The sequence below is a fragment of the Ranitomeya imitator genome, chromosome 10, assembly GCF_032444005.1.
Source record: "Ranitomeya imitator isolate aRanImi1 chromosome 10, aRanImi1.pri, whole genome shotgun sequence".
Classification (NCBI taxonomy): Eukaryota; Metazoa; Chordata; class Amphibia; order Anura; family Dendrobatidae; genus Ranitomeya; species Ranitomeya imitator.
This window is the reverse complement of record NC_091291.1, coordinates 15,073,841-15,089,516: the sequence shown is the minus strand read 5'-3', so window position 1 is coordinate 15,089,516 and position 15,676 is coordinate 15,073,841. Positions and strand designations below refer to the sequence as shown.

Here is a 15,676-nt window from a genome sequence, read left to right as displayed (position 1 = left end):
ACAATGAAAATATTCTTCTCCCATCCTTTGATCTTCTTCCCCCCTCCCCTAAACTGACCCCTCCCCCCCCAAACCTCCCCCCCATCCCTCATTATTACAAATTAACCTAAACCTTACCTCTCCCTCCCTCAATAACCTCCTCCCTCACAAAACTCCTACTCCCTCTCTATATGAGAAAAAGGGGAACGTACTAACACTCCTACCAGTGACTTAGAAGCCGACACTCACCCACAATAAATTTCCCACTATCCAACAGTCGTTCCCCTCCCCCCGCCCATCTGAAACATAATGTAAAAACAGTTGCGCCGCCGAACACAACCAAAGCGCACTAGTCCTTCAAAACAAGTTACTCCAGTATTCTGTCACAGTGAACCCGTAGCTCAGTTAATTCTGTCAGATGAACACTTTAGACAGAAAATCACTCCTGATCCTCCTCAGCGGTTCCCTTTCGCTTCAATACGCTTCGCGTTCAGATCCAACCAGTGTGACACTTCCTCAGGGCTCTGGAAAAAGTGGACCTTATCCATAGCCACCACGCGTAGTTTTGCCGGATACATCATAGAATAAGCCAGGCCCAGTTCACGCGGACGTCTTTTAGTCTCTCCAAACTTCATCCTAAGCCTCTGCACAATTGTGGAATAGTCAGGATAGATGGATACTCGATTTCCATCGATGGTTAATTCCTCCATATTCCTGGCCTTCCTCATCAGAATATCTCGGTCTCTATAATTCAGGATTTTAGCCAGAAAAGTCCTTGGAGGGGATCCAGGGGGCAAAGGTCTGGACGGCACCCTGTGCGCTCTTTCAACCGCGAATAACTTAGTGAGACTATCTCCTCCCACCTTAGTTTTCAACCATGTTTCAATAAATTCCGTGGGGTTGTTTCCTTCTGCCTTTTCAGGCACACCAACAATTCTCAAGTTATTCCTACGTGAGCGGTTCTCCAGATCGTCAGTTTTAAGCTCCAACTCTGAAATGCGCTGGATGTATTTTTTCTCCCTTTTAGTCATTTCGGCAATTTGGTCCTCCGCTCCCCCTACACGTTCCTCTAACAGTTCAACTCTCCCCTCCATTTTGTGCATGGCTGAGCGAAACGAGGAGACCTCCCCCTTCAGGCCATCCACCTGAGCAGTTAGGGTTGTTAAAGCAGTCTTGCAAGACAATATAGCAGAGAAAATGTCCCTCAGGGTCGGCTCCGCAGCCTCATCAATACATACAGTTCCCAGCTGTGCTGCACAATCCAGGGCCAGCCCAGCTCCCTTATCTAGTGGGGCATTGCTTATGGCTGGTGTTATGGTGGGTGCTAAGCAGGATTCGCTCTCCACCACCTCCCTCTGTGCCCCAGCCTGCTCACCCGTCTGCTCCACTGAGTCCACTGCTCCTCCTGTCACCTCTCCTTCAGCTCCTTGCATCATCCGTCCTGCCTCCTCTGTTCTGGCAAACTGCTCCAGCTTTGCTAGTATTTCTAGCCGCTTCTGGTAAGCAGCGCCTGCCTTTGCCGCCTCCTCCGCTGCGCTGTCGGCGCCATCTTGGGAGCGCGTGCAGCCGGCCACCCCGGCTTCTTTCTGCCTTTTGCGCGTCATTTTCCCCCGGCTCCTGCAGCGCGCTTTTCGCTCTCCCTGCTCCCCGGCCACTCAGGAGCTGCTCCTCCGGTGTTTGGCGTTCGGCGGCGCCTTCAGAATCACTTAAATCTCCGTTCGGGCAGCGGGAGAGGTCCGGCAAGCGTCCTCTCACATCTCCTGCTAGGCCACGCCCCTTTGAAGCTGTGTTTAATGGGGTGGGTGTTAGAATCTCCGCTCAACAAGGGGGCTGATCCCAAGAGTGGTAGGACAATAAGCCACATGGTCAGTTAGTTGATGCTGTGTGCTTTGAAGGACAAGGATCTGCAGCTGCAGCTGGATTCTGGTATCATGTATGGAGATTGAAGATCATTTTGTCACATAGAATTGTGATGTCTCACCACCCTACTGGATTTAAGGACTGAATCTAAACACTGTTGTTGTGTGGTGACTTGCAAAGTGCTGGGATCTTATGCTAAGGCGAGATCCCGGTGTCCGTGCATATTGTTAGAGCTGCCACGTGGGACTGGGTTGTGTCCGTCATCTTCTGGATTCATTGAACTCATCCAAGGACTATTTCTATATTTCCCTGGCGTCAGGTTACCGGGTGGCGCCCCTGGATCTGCTCTCTTTGTGTGGACTCATTGTGGGCGCATTGTGGACTCATTACGGACACTGCAGAATTACCTTAATTTGTGTTACCCCAGTTCCCTGTTCCAATAAATCTCGTTAGATTGTTTATCGGCCTGGTGTCTCTTCATGCTGTGTCGCATACCCCGTCTTACCCGGGCCACAGGCAAGGGACAGCGGATGCCCCCCAATCCAGTGACAGTCAGGGTTTTCCCCGGGGCCCTGGCTGGGGGGTTCTTCTGCTTCTCCGAACAGTTGGCGCTGATATGACCAGTCTTATTGCACGCAAAACACTTGCGAAGGTTGGAGGTAAGTCTGGTGCTGGCAACGGGGACAGGGCCTCAGGTGAGTAGGCTGGCAGGGGCACTGGAGTTGGTTGATGGCTTACCCCCTCTCCAGATGGCGGTGACTGACTTCCGCACTTCCGGTTGGCTTCATAGGCGTCAGCAATCTGTGCTGCTTTATCCGTGTCTTTGGGCTCTCGGTCCATCATGAACTGTCACACCTCAGCTGGGCAAAGATGTAGAAACTGGTCTTTGATCACCAGGTCTCGCAGCTGCTCAAAGGTGATCGCTGACAGTCCTTGGTTCCACTAGTCAAAGTGGGTCCTGAGTCCATGCACAACATCGCTGAAACTGTCGTGTGGGCCACTTTGGAGGTTTCGGAAGCTGGTACTTCTTTATCAGGGCCTGCTTGATGGCCTCATAGTTTCCATCTTGTTCTGAAGGGAGAGAAGCAAACGCCTCTAGAGCTTTGCCTTTTAGCCCTGTGGTCAAATATCGGGCCCATTGGTCATCAGGCAGCTGGTGTTGTCTGCAGGCTTTCTCAAATGCCCGCAAAAAGTCCCCGTTCCCGAAGAGAAGGGGTAATTGCTAACACACTGTATTTTCTCAGCACTAATAAACACTGAGCTCATTCTCTAAAACTTTTGCGTAGTGTCCTCGCAAGACTTGTTCAAGTTTTTATTTAGAGGAATGATTGCTCAAACCAGATCACTAATGCTCTATTATCCCACAGCTCTGCCACCAATATGTCATGAACCGGGGGTGTTTGGTTGCCCCCAGTTCTTCATCAGGGTATATTTATATCCCACTTCCCAGGTTTGGATCTCTGATGGCCCCCTTACCTTCAGGTCAGTCAGGGAACTGCACCTAGGATAAGTAGTCGCCAGAAAGGCTGCCTGGTCATGTACTGGCTATTGGGCTTGCTGCAGTGAGGGCGTTATACCTATTTCCAATCACAGGTGGGAAATCCACTTATAAAACACCTTTTTGTCACTGCCAGCTTTGCCCAACAAGCTCAGAACGCTTCACTGCCACCAGCTCCTATTACGTCTGATTAATAACGGGTCAGGACCCAACCCATCAGTAGCAATGACTTAGGTCAGAGGTCTTAGGGTACGTTTAGAGCAAGGAGAACAAGACTAGTAAATAATTATAGCTTTTACTACAAAAAGATTAGGCAGTATTTACAAAACTATATAAAATATTACAAAATGAGACAATTATAGTATGTACAGACAATTACAAAAAAAAGGGGATTAAAGTTGAAAAAACACTTAGTTGTCTAATATCATGGGTGCCATGTGTTGTGGGGGGAAGGGAGTGACATCCCAATGCATCAGGCTGGCTGCAGAGCCTCCTGTAGCAGGCTTCCTGGACAAAATCTCATCCTGAAATGAGATTCCATATTTTATACCCTCTGCTCGTGACATCACTGAGGGGCTGGATACGCCCCCCCTTGGAAAGGTATGGAAAACATTCTATTAAACCTCGGGGTGAGAACCTCGTAAAACGCCAAAACTATCATTCTCCCGAGCATGAAATGGGTGTTAATTTGAGCCCAAACATGAAGTATCTGTATGACCCAGTTAAGTAGTAATCCATTTCTCGGATTTTGCTGGTACGGGAAATTAGAAAACGCACTGGTGTGTAGCTCTATCTTTGCATATTCCAATTATGTAACTTTCACACCTATATCACTACTTGGGGTCGAGTTATTTGGTCTTAAAATGAACATTGTACTAGACCAAGAGATGGCCATGAGACTGTAGGCTGCTTTCAACCAGTTCAGGGCCATAAAACTAACCAGCGAGGGATGCTAGCACACTGGTTTCACATTACAGCTGTACAGCAGGGGAGAGGGAGAAGTGGACTTACACACATATGCAGCTGTGAAGGGGGGAAAACTGCAAGGGGGGGATCAGGGCTGGAACCTGACAGTACAAAGCCAAAGAAATGTAGCAGAGCTGTGTAGGCATGCATATTCATGACAGTACAGTATATAGTATAATACCTGTGTATATGGTGCAATATATAGTATAATACCTGTGTGTATGGTGCAGTATATAGTATAATACCTGTGTATATGGTGCAGTATATAGTATAATACCTGTGTGTATGGTGCAGTATATAGTATAATACCTGTGTGTATGGTGCAGTATATAGTATAATACCTGTGTGTATGGTGCAGTATATAGTATAATACCTGTGTGTATGGTGTAGTATATAGTATAATACCTGTGTGTATGGTGCAGTATATAGTATAATACCTGTGTATATGGTGCAGTATATAGTATAACACCTGTGTGTATGGTGCAGTATATAGTATAATACCTGTGTATATGGTACAGTATATAGTATAATACCTGTGTGTATGGTGTAGTATATAGTATAATACCTGTGTGTATGGTGCAGTATATAGTATAATACCTGTGTGTATGGTGCAGTATATAGTATAATACCTGTGTATATGGTACAGTATATAGTATAATACCTGTGTGTATGGTGCAGTATATAGTATAATACCTGTGTGTATGGTGCAGTATATAGTATAATACCTGTGTATATGGTGCAGTATATAGTATAATACCTGTGTATATGGTGCAGTATATAGTATAATACCTGTGTATATGGTGCAGTATATAGTATAACACCTGTGTATATGGTGCAGTATATAGTATAATACCTGTGTGTATGGTGCAGTATATAGTATAATACCTGTGTGTATGGTGCAGTATATAGTATAATACCTGTGTGTATGGTGCAGTATATAGTATAATACCTGTGTATATGGTGCAGTATATAGTATAATACCTGTGTGTATGGTGCAGTATATAGTATAATACCTGTGTATGGTGCAGTATATTGTAAACAGACTTGTGTATTATTTGGAACCTTCGGGTCGCTGAGCTTTTATCACAGATTATTGCCGCCATTTCTTCTCTATAAAGCAGCTGATTCCTAAAGAGTCTTCATTATTAAATATCAGTAGATCAGTAAATCCCGCGTTGGACTCTGTTTCCTGATCGAGGCTCTGTTGCATCGTATTAACTGGGATTTACACTTAACCGCTTAGTGACTGAATGTTTTGCCTGCGCTGCTCTAAGAACACTAGAGGTCCCCAGACTGCAGCTGTGCGATGATGAGGACACGGAGGATGCTTCAGACATATGTGCATGTGTGATCTCGGTATCCTTCTGATTGCTCAGCAGCTTTTACGCCTTTCCCTGACCTGAAGTGCTATGGAAAATTACTGGTTGTGACTTAACCATGGATAGTATCAAATAACAAAGTCAACTCTGCTACATCCATATATTTCATATTACTTCTACGGCCAATAAAGACTGCAGCGATAGTGCTTATAGTAGTACTCTTACACATATCAACCATTTTTAATTCTTTATTTTGCTAAAAATTAATTTTTGTATTGGGCTTGATAAAAAAAGGTCTACAGCCTCTATGTATCACAGTACAGAATGCAGAATGAAAAACTAGTGATCATGTCAGTGTGCTTGTCTGATGGCAGAATCCGAACAATCTTCTAAGCTGATTGATGACAAAATCAAAGCTCATAGGATAATACACCAGAAACTCATTCCGCAGTCTATGTACTGTAATACATAGAGGCTGTAGAAACCAAATGATCCAAATTTGCATTAAGTCCTATTTAATTACCGCCGTCTATGTACTGTAATACATAAAGCTGTAGAAACCAAATGATCCAAATTTGCATTAAGTCCTATTTAATTACCACCATCTATGTACTGTAATACATAGAGGCTGTAAAAACCAAATGATCCAAACTTTCATTAAGTCCTATTTAATTACTGCCGTCTATGTACTGTAATACATAGAGGCTGTAGAAACCAAATGATCCAAACTTGCATTAAGTCCTATTTAATTACTTACATCCAAAATACATATTCTTTAATCTCTGCTCTGAGAATATTCCCATAAATATCCCAGAACCCTTTCTTTAATGCAAATACATTTTCATATATTTTTTTAAAAGCATCTTTTGTTGTTTATTAAATCCATTGGCCACAAAAATAGCATTTTTTGTAATAGGGTTTTACTAAAAATATTCTACAGCCTCTATGTATCAAAGTACATAATGAATTGCTGTTTAGCCAATGTTTTAAAAAAATATTAGTTGTACCCTTTGAATTTAACCCTTTGGATGTATTTGCTGGAGCAATGTCAATGGACAAGCCGAAGAAATGAGCCCAATAAGGGCCGCTCATTGGCTGCAGCGCTCACATGGCATAACCTTGTCACATAAGACCGACTTCCCTGGAGCTGGGCCGGTGCAAGAGGTGATCAAACTGTGCCCAAAAAAGGTGAACAACTCCTTTAAGATGGTGGCCGATGTCTTAGAATGACTGGCGGCCCCTTGAAGTTATGGGAATTTTTTCCCATTTTCCGACGGGAAATTTTCAATAGCAGTTTATATGTAATAGTAGCAATAAATCTACTATATAAAGCTGAATGTGTGTGTGTATGTGTGTGTGTATGTCCGGGATTGGCATCTGCACCGTCACACGTCTGGACCCCGAGAGCGTCATAGGCTATATTGTGAGGCGAAATTTTAACCCCGCGCGTTCCAATTCACCAAACAATTTTGCCCCTATCTACATAATGGGGAAAAAGTGAAAGGAAAAGTGTTTGAGGCGTCGCAGCTACAGCCACAAAATTTTGCACAGTCACACGTCTGGACCCTGAGAGCGTCATAGGCTATGTTGTGAGGTGAAATTTTAACTCCGCGCTTTCCAATTCACCAAACTATTTTTCCCCTATCTACATAATGGGGAAAAAGTGAAAGGAAAAGTGTTGGAGGCAAATTGACAGCTGCCAGATGTGAACAAGGGGGACTTAAAGAGTGAAAGCGATGGCGCCAAAGAGTATATACCGTACAGTTGCTAAGGTGGGACCCCGACATGGGATACTCACCACACACGGGGATATGAACACACACAAAATGCGCCACACACTACCACGTGCTTGAACACATATACCACCCTCAGCACACATTTCACCACACATACACCAACCTCGCCACATAAAAGTCGAAACACAAAAGTCGCCACTCAAAACTCGCCACGCGCAAAACTCGCCACATGCAAAAACTAGGCTCACGCAAAATTCGCCACAAGTGCAAAACTCACCTCATGGAAAACTCGCCACACGCAAAACTTGCACACACGGAAAAATTGCCACATGCACAAAATTTGCAACACATGCAAAAGTTGCCTCACACAAAACTTGCACATACTCAAAAGGCACCAGACATAAAACTCACCACGCGCAAAACTCGCCATGCGCAAAACTTGCTGCACACAACTTGCTACACTAACCTGTTACATGCAACTCGACACACAAAAATTTGCTACACGCATGTTGCCACACAAAACTCATCTCACAAAAGTCGCTACATGCATGTCGCCACACACAACTCAACACACACAACTTGACAAACGAAACTCGCCCTAAAACACACACAAGTCTGGTATTAGCCTTCAAAAATAAACATCTGATTAATAAGCAGACAAACTACAAGAGCAACAAATGTACCATATAGGAAATACGGCAGCTGTCAGTCACATGACCTGTCTATTATGTGTATGTGTGAGCTAATATATACTGCCAGGGGGAGGGCTTCCTGTTGGCTGGGGATTTATCAGGCTGCCAATTTATCTTACAAATACTGAGGTAAAAATACTGAGCAAATAACGTGTTAACGAGGTCTAATACAGGAGATCACACAGGTATATACTATATACAGGGGAGATGACACACAGATATATACTATATACAGGAGAGATAACACACAGGCATATACTATATAGAGGAGGAGATGACATACAGGTATATACTATATATAGGAGGAGATGACATACAGGTATATACTATATATAGAAGGAGATGACATACAGGTATATACTATATATAGGAGGAGATGACATACAGGTATATACTATATACAGGGGAGATGACACACAGCAGGTATATACTATATACAGGGGAGATGACATACAGGTATATACTATATATAGGAGATGACATACAGGTGTATACTATATATAAGGGAGATGACAAACATGTATATACTGAGGTGAAAATGAGAGGTGTGAGGTGAAAATGAAAAGGTGTGAGTGCAAAATGAGAGGAGCGAGGGAAAATAGTGGAGTGATCGGAAAATGACAGATGTGAGGTCGAAATGACAAGTGTTAGGGGGGAATGAGAGGAGTGAGGGAGAAAATGAGAGGTGTGAGGGAGAAAATGAAAGATGTGAGGGGGACACCACAGATATTTACTATGCCCAGGCAACGCCGGGCTCTTCAGCTAGTAATATAATAATATTAGAATAAAAATCTGTAATAAATAATACATTATTATTATATAAAGTCATAATCAAATAATTTGGATCATTTAAAGGGGGTGCAAAAACACAGATTTTCGCAGGGTCCCCTCGCACTGGACGCGCAGAGGATTCACCAAATTACTGCAGTGTTGGCTCCGAGCCGAAGGACTTTCCCATTCAGCGGATTTTGTCGCCGGCGCTGCCTTTCCCGCAGTGCCGCAGAGACAAGGTCACAAATGGATTATAAGGACCAAGGTGATCTGCCGCTAGGGCACGGAGCAGCGGCGGAGGGGACGAGCCGACACCGCGCACTCAATCAGCGTGGTATCGAAAATACTGGCGAACTGCGCCCTGTGTGTACTGCGAAGGGTTAAGGAAACAGATTATAGGGGGCGAGGGAGGATAATTGGCAGGTCGGCAGAGCATAGCAAGATGGCTATTAGCTGGGCAGAGGCATGAAGGGAGATGCAGGGGTGGGGGGGAGACGACTGCAGTCTCTGCTGCCCACCCGTCCGTAGCCGGGATTTTCTTCCAGCGCCATTTTATTTTATTTTTTTTTATTTCATCACCTCCTTTTTTTTCGCTCGTTCATGGACATTAACCAGTTCAGCCCCGCCTAGAATGTGGGCTAAGGTGGCATAAAAAGAACATGATTTAAAAAATAAAAAAAAACATACGTTTAAATGAGTATTCCCATCACCGAGCTCTTATCCCAATATGTAGTAAGTGTAATATTAATAATATTAAAAAAAATACCTTCAGTTAGAATTGTTGTATAGTTTTTCTGATTAGCAATATCGCTTACCCCACGTGCAGGGCATTGCAGTAGGTATCTATGGTTGCAACCAATAACAGTTAAAGGTTACTGTATGAATGGTAGTAACCATAGATACCAACTGCAATGCCCTGCACATGGGGTAAGCAACAGCAACATGGCGAATCAGAAGCACTATACTATATTTCTAATTGGAAGTATTTGCTAATATTATGATTACACCTACGACATATTGGGATAGATTTTTTTGCGATAGGATTATCCATTTAATCCTAGAATATTCTGTATTATGTAGAACAATATGGCAGTATTGTCTTGCAGTAAAACCGTCTCTATTGCCCATAGCAACCAATCACAGAGTAGCTTTCGTTTCACCAAATCTGTTTAAGAAATGAAAGCTGAGCTGTGATTGGTTGCTATGAGCAACAAAGACTTGGTTTCCTTCAGGCCTTATCTAGAACAACATGTCAGTATTATCTAGCAGTGAAACCGTCTTTATGCCCCTAGTAACCAATCACAGCACAGCTTTCATTTCACCAAAGCTGTTTAGGAAATGAAAGCTGAGCTGTGATTGGTTGCTATGGGCTTGGTTGCCCATAGCTTTTCTTTTCGGGCCTATCTTTTCTATCAGGCCTTTCTGATATTTTGGGGGGCGTATATTGGCATATAGTCGATGGGCTAGGACGAAATAAAATTAAACATGCCCTATAAGACCGCCTAGTTACGTAGCCCCCTAACTTTATATAGTTCAATGCTGCTATTTAGGACTTTGGAAAAGAAGGATGGATGGCTGTTCCTTGTAGGACCATATAATATAAATGATCATTTATCTATGGTTGCCCATCGTCCCTTAAAGAAAGAGGCACTGCGTAATGTATCACCTCCTCAGTCCTTATAGTAAGCGTTACAACGTGGATCAGTTTTTCAGGAGTGCTCCTTTAAAGAGTCAAATGCGTCTAGTTTTTTTCTCTAATTTTATTCCCACTTCACCCCTTTATATTCCATTTTCATTTTTTTTTAAATCCGCCATACGGTTCTATAGATATTGGCTTTTTTATTTAGTGCTATTTGATGTTCTTTTCCTAGTGGGCGTGGCTCACATATTATATGCAAATCATCCTAAAGACACGCCCCTGAGGATCCTGAGAGCGCCACTCCTCTTACTAAAGACTATAAAAATTTGTACTAAATAAAAAGGCTCATATCTCTGGAACCGTATGGCGGATTTAAAAAAATCAAAAAGCGAAATACTCAGAAGAGCAGTAGGAATGAAATAAGAGCAAAAACCAGACACTTCTGACTATAATGTGTCTGTTCTCAAGCTTTTAATTTGTCATCTGGTGGTCATCATAAGTATTGCAGGTTTGCACGTTTTGGTCATATTCTAGAAAACAGCGAAGGTACGATGTATTTTTTTTGGGGGGGATATTATAAAGGACACGTCACATCTACATTTTTTTAACATTTGGAAACGAATGACGTAACTCTATCCAATTAAATGTTGGTCAATGGTTCTTTCTTTACATGATGGAGGCAAAGGGGCACAAGTGGGAATCTTAGTCCTATCTTTATACACAGGGGTGACAGTGACAGTCTGTCCAGGAACGACATGAAAATATTGTGCCAGGTATTCTACTTTCAACCAGCTGTACCTTTTATTACTACCATTTTCGGGTTCATACAACTTTCTAATCTAATTTTATTCAAATTTTTTTGAATGAGGGAGGCAAAGTGACCAAAATGACAGAAACTGTTTTCTTTTTTTGGTTCCTCTTATAGGATAAATATTGAAACATTTTATCGGTTCAGAAAGTTATTCACCCGCCAATATATATTTTTTATTATGTAGATTTATTTGAAAAAAAAAAATAAAAATTATATATATATAGTACAGACCAAAAGTTTGGACACACCTTCTCATTTAAAGATTTTTCTGTATTTTTATGACTATGAAAATTGTACATTCACACTGAAGGCATCAAACCTATGAATTAACACATGTGGAATTATATACTTAAGAAAAAAGTGTGAAACAACTGAAATTATGTCTTATATTCTAGGTTCTTCAAAGCAGCCACCTTTTGCTTTGATGACTGCTTTGCACACTCTTGGCATTCTCTTGATGAGCTTCAAGAGGTAGTCACCGGGAATGGTTCTCACTTCACAGGTGTGCCCTGTCAGGTTTAATAAGTGGAATTTCTTGCCTTATAAATGGGGTTGGGACCATCAGTTGTGTTGTGCAGAAGTCTGGTGGATACACAGCTGATAGTCCTACTGAATAGACTGTTAGAAATTGTATTATGGCAAGAAAAAATCAGCTAAGTATAGATGAACGAGTGGCCATCATTACTTTATGAAATGAAGGTCAGTCAGTCCAAAAAGTTGGTAAAGCTTTGAAAGTGCCCCCAAGTGCAGTGGTAAAAACCATCAAGTGCTACAAAGAAACTGGCCCCCGTGAGGACCGCCCCAGGAAAGGAAGACCAAGAGTCACCTCTGCTTCTGAGGATAAGTTTATCCGAGTGACCAGCATCAGAAATCGCAGGTTAACAACAGCTCAGATTAGAGACCAGGTCAATGCCACACAGAGTTCTAGCAGCAGACACATCTCTACAACAACTGTTAAGAGGAGACTTTGTGCAGCAAGCCTTCATGGTAAAATAGCTGCTAGGAAACCACTGCTAAGGACAGGCAACAAGCAGAAGAGACTTGTTTGGGCTAAAGAACTCAAGGAATGGACATTAGACCAGTGGAAATCTGTGCTTTGGTCTGATGAGTCCAAATTTGAGATCTTGGGTTCCAACCACCGTGTCTTTGTGCGACGCAGAAAAGGTGAACGGATGGACTCTACATGCCTGGTTCCCACCGTGAAGCATGGAGGAGGAGGTGTGATGGTGTGGGGGGCTTTGCTGGTGACACTGTTGGCTATTTATTCAAAATTGAAGGCATACTGAACCAGCATGGCTACCACAGCATCTTGCAGCGGCATGCTATTCCATCCGGTTTGCGTTTAGTTGGACCATCATTTATTTTTCAACAGGACAATGACCCCAAACACACCTCCAGGCTGTGTAAGGGCTATTTGACCAAGAAGGAGAGTGATGGGTGCTACGCCAGATGACCTGGCCTCCACAGTCACCAGACCTGAACCCAATCGAGATGGTTTGGGGTGAGCTGGACCGCAGAGTGAAGGCAAAAGGGCCAACAAGTGCTGAACATCTCTGGGAACTCCTTCAAGATTGTTGGAAGACCATTCCCGGTGACTACCTCTTGAAGCTCATCAAGAGAATGCCAAGAGTGTGCAAAGCAGTCATCAAAGCAAAAGGTGGCTACTTTGAAGAACCTAGAATATAAGACATAATTTCAGTTGTTTCACACTTTTTTTGTTAAGTATATCATTCCACATGTGTTAATTCATAGTTTTGATGCCTTCAGTGTGAATGTACAATTTTCATAATCATGAAAATACAGAAAAATCTTTTGGTCTGTACGGTGTGTATATATATTTGTTTTATATATTTTTCCAAATTTTTTTTTGTTTATTACATTTTTTATTGGTTTTAGGGAATTTGAACTACTTGTAATCAATTGTACAATACACTGAAGTGTTGCAATATTGCAGCGTACTGCTAGATTACTGTCCTCCTATGAAGCCAACCTTTTAAAGGGAACCTGTCACCCCGAAAATCGCGGGTGAGGTAAGCCCACCGGCATCAGGGGCTTATCTGCAGCATTCTGTAATGCTGTAGATAAGCCCCCAATGTTACCTGAAAGAGGAGAAAAAGACGTTATATTATACTCACCCAGGGGCGGTCCCGCTGCTGGTCCGGTCGGATGGGCGTCTGTGGTCCGCTGCAGCGCCTCCCATCTTCATTACAAGACGTCCTCTTCTGATCTTCAGCCACGGCTCCGGCGCAGGCGTACTTTGCTCTGCCCTGTTGAGGGCAGAGGATAGTACTGCAGTGCGCAGGCGCCGGAAAGGTCAGAGGCCTGGCGCCTGCGCACTGCAGTACTTTCTCTGCCCTCAACAGGGCAGAGCAAAGTACGCCTGCGCCGGAGCCGTGGCTGAAGATCAGAAGAGGACGTCTTGTAATGAAGATGGGAGGCGGCGCAGCGGACCGGAGATGCCCGTTTGACCTGACCAGCAGCGGGACCGCCCCTGGGTGAGTATAATCTAACGTCTTTTTCTCCTCTTTCAGGTAACATCGGGGGCTTATCTACAGCATTACAGAATGCTGTAGATAAGCCCCTGATGCCGGTGGGCTTACCTCACCCACGAATTTCGGGGTGACAGGTTCCCTTTAAATACTGCTGTCACAAATGGGAGCGGCAGCTCAGGGGGTTAAACTGCAGGGATCGGAGCTAGGCTTTCCTTTATAATCTGCTCTCAATTCTTCAAAAACAACATCAAAACTGAGCTCCCCAAACATTTGGGTCACCACACTGTTCTCCAAAATGGACTCACTGGCACAAAAAAAAAAATATAGATTTGTTCTTCGAACTGTCGTCATGGAACACAGTGATCATAGTATCTTTTACATGCATTGTAGCTTTCATCATTGACTTTAGTGATATAAAAAAAACACCAAAAAGGAAAAGAAAACCAGCAACAAATGTTCATTTCTACATAAAAAAGCAACCAGAATTTTGCAACTTCTCAAATCCTTTTTAAAAAAGCGAAAACCTGTAAAAAGTTTTGTAAGTATGTCAGTCCTGCCCTCCAATCCCATTTGGGAACACTGTCACGGTTCACGGGGAGGATACCCTTATCGTCCCCACCACTCACACCAATTTGTAATGAACCAGGGTTGTTTGGATGCCCTTGGTTCTTTCTAATTGGGAATTATCTATATCCCACTTCCCAGTTCCGGTTTGGAACTTGCAGCTCTCTGGCGCCCCCCTTACCCTCAGGTCAGTCATGGTACTGCACCTAGGATAATTAGTAGCCAGAAAGGCTGCTTTACTTTGTACTGGCTAACGGGCACACTGCAGCAGGGGCGATATAACTACTCCCACTCAGGTGGGAACAATAATTATCAATGCCGCCGGTCGCTACAAAGCCTCCCCAAACACACAGGACAAATTTCTTAATTATTAACGGGTCCTGAGGCAACCGAGATTAGTAGCGTAATGCACTTCAGAGGACGTGATAGTACGTTATAGAGCAAGGAGAAACTAAGCTAGTAATTTTAGATATTTTGCTACAAAAAGGTAGGCAGTGTTTACAGAAGTATAAAAAGATATTATAAAAGTAGAAAAGTCATATGTACAATACAATTACAAATACAATGGGATTAAAGGTGAAAAAACACTTACATTTCGTTATGTCATCTTATCTCATGGCTGACCGTGTGCTGTGGAGGAGTGGACACATCAAAATGCATCACACATCTGTATAGCAGCCAGACCCCGGACAAAAGACACGTGAAGACTGCTGCTTCACTCACTTATTTCCTAGCCTAAAACCAAGGCACTCCCCCTGTGGTGACCTCACTTAGAGGCTAAATCCTCCCCTTTTCTTACAGTTATGGCACCCATTTTTATGCCTAGCTCACTGTACAAATCTCGTATATGAAAGACACAATGATCAGGAGGTGCACCACGTCGGGGCGATTATTTTAAGTTAAACACGGCGTAGTTACATGACCCGCTTACGGAGAAACCCACTCCTTGCACTCATTGGGTTTAGCTTCTAGCGATTTCAGGGAGTTATAGATCTCTCGATGGACATCTGGAATATATAATCCTTATATCTCTAGCCCTGATCCGTGCCACTATATATGACCATAGAAGAACAATAGAAGCTCATGGTTTCTGTACCAGTTTTAACCAGTACCGGGTGGGAGGGGGGAATGAGTAGGGTAGGGAGACTTGTCTGCCCGCAGCATAGAGCCATATAAATTCTTGAGGGAGGAGGAAAAGAGGGGTTTGGAATTAAACACACAGAGGGAGAAAGAGTGGCTGAGAATTCCAGCCTTGTGTTGGCAGGCAGAGGAAACTGCAGCTGAGAACTCTGTATGTGTAACTGAAGTAGTCAGAACTTCTTCCTATTTCCTGACAAACACCAACAACC

General features: G+C 43.4%; 1 protein-coding gene across 1 annotated transcript in view; it reads left to right on the top strand.

Moving 5' to 3' along the window:
* ATP1A3 (ATPase Na+/K+ transporting subunit alpha 3) overlaps positions 1-15,676 on the top strand; it is a 118,034-nt gene that overhangs the window by 84,794 nt on the left and 17,564 nt on the right. The gene's annotated exons all lie outside the window — the stretch shown is intronic.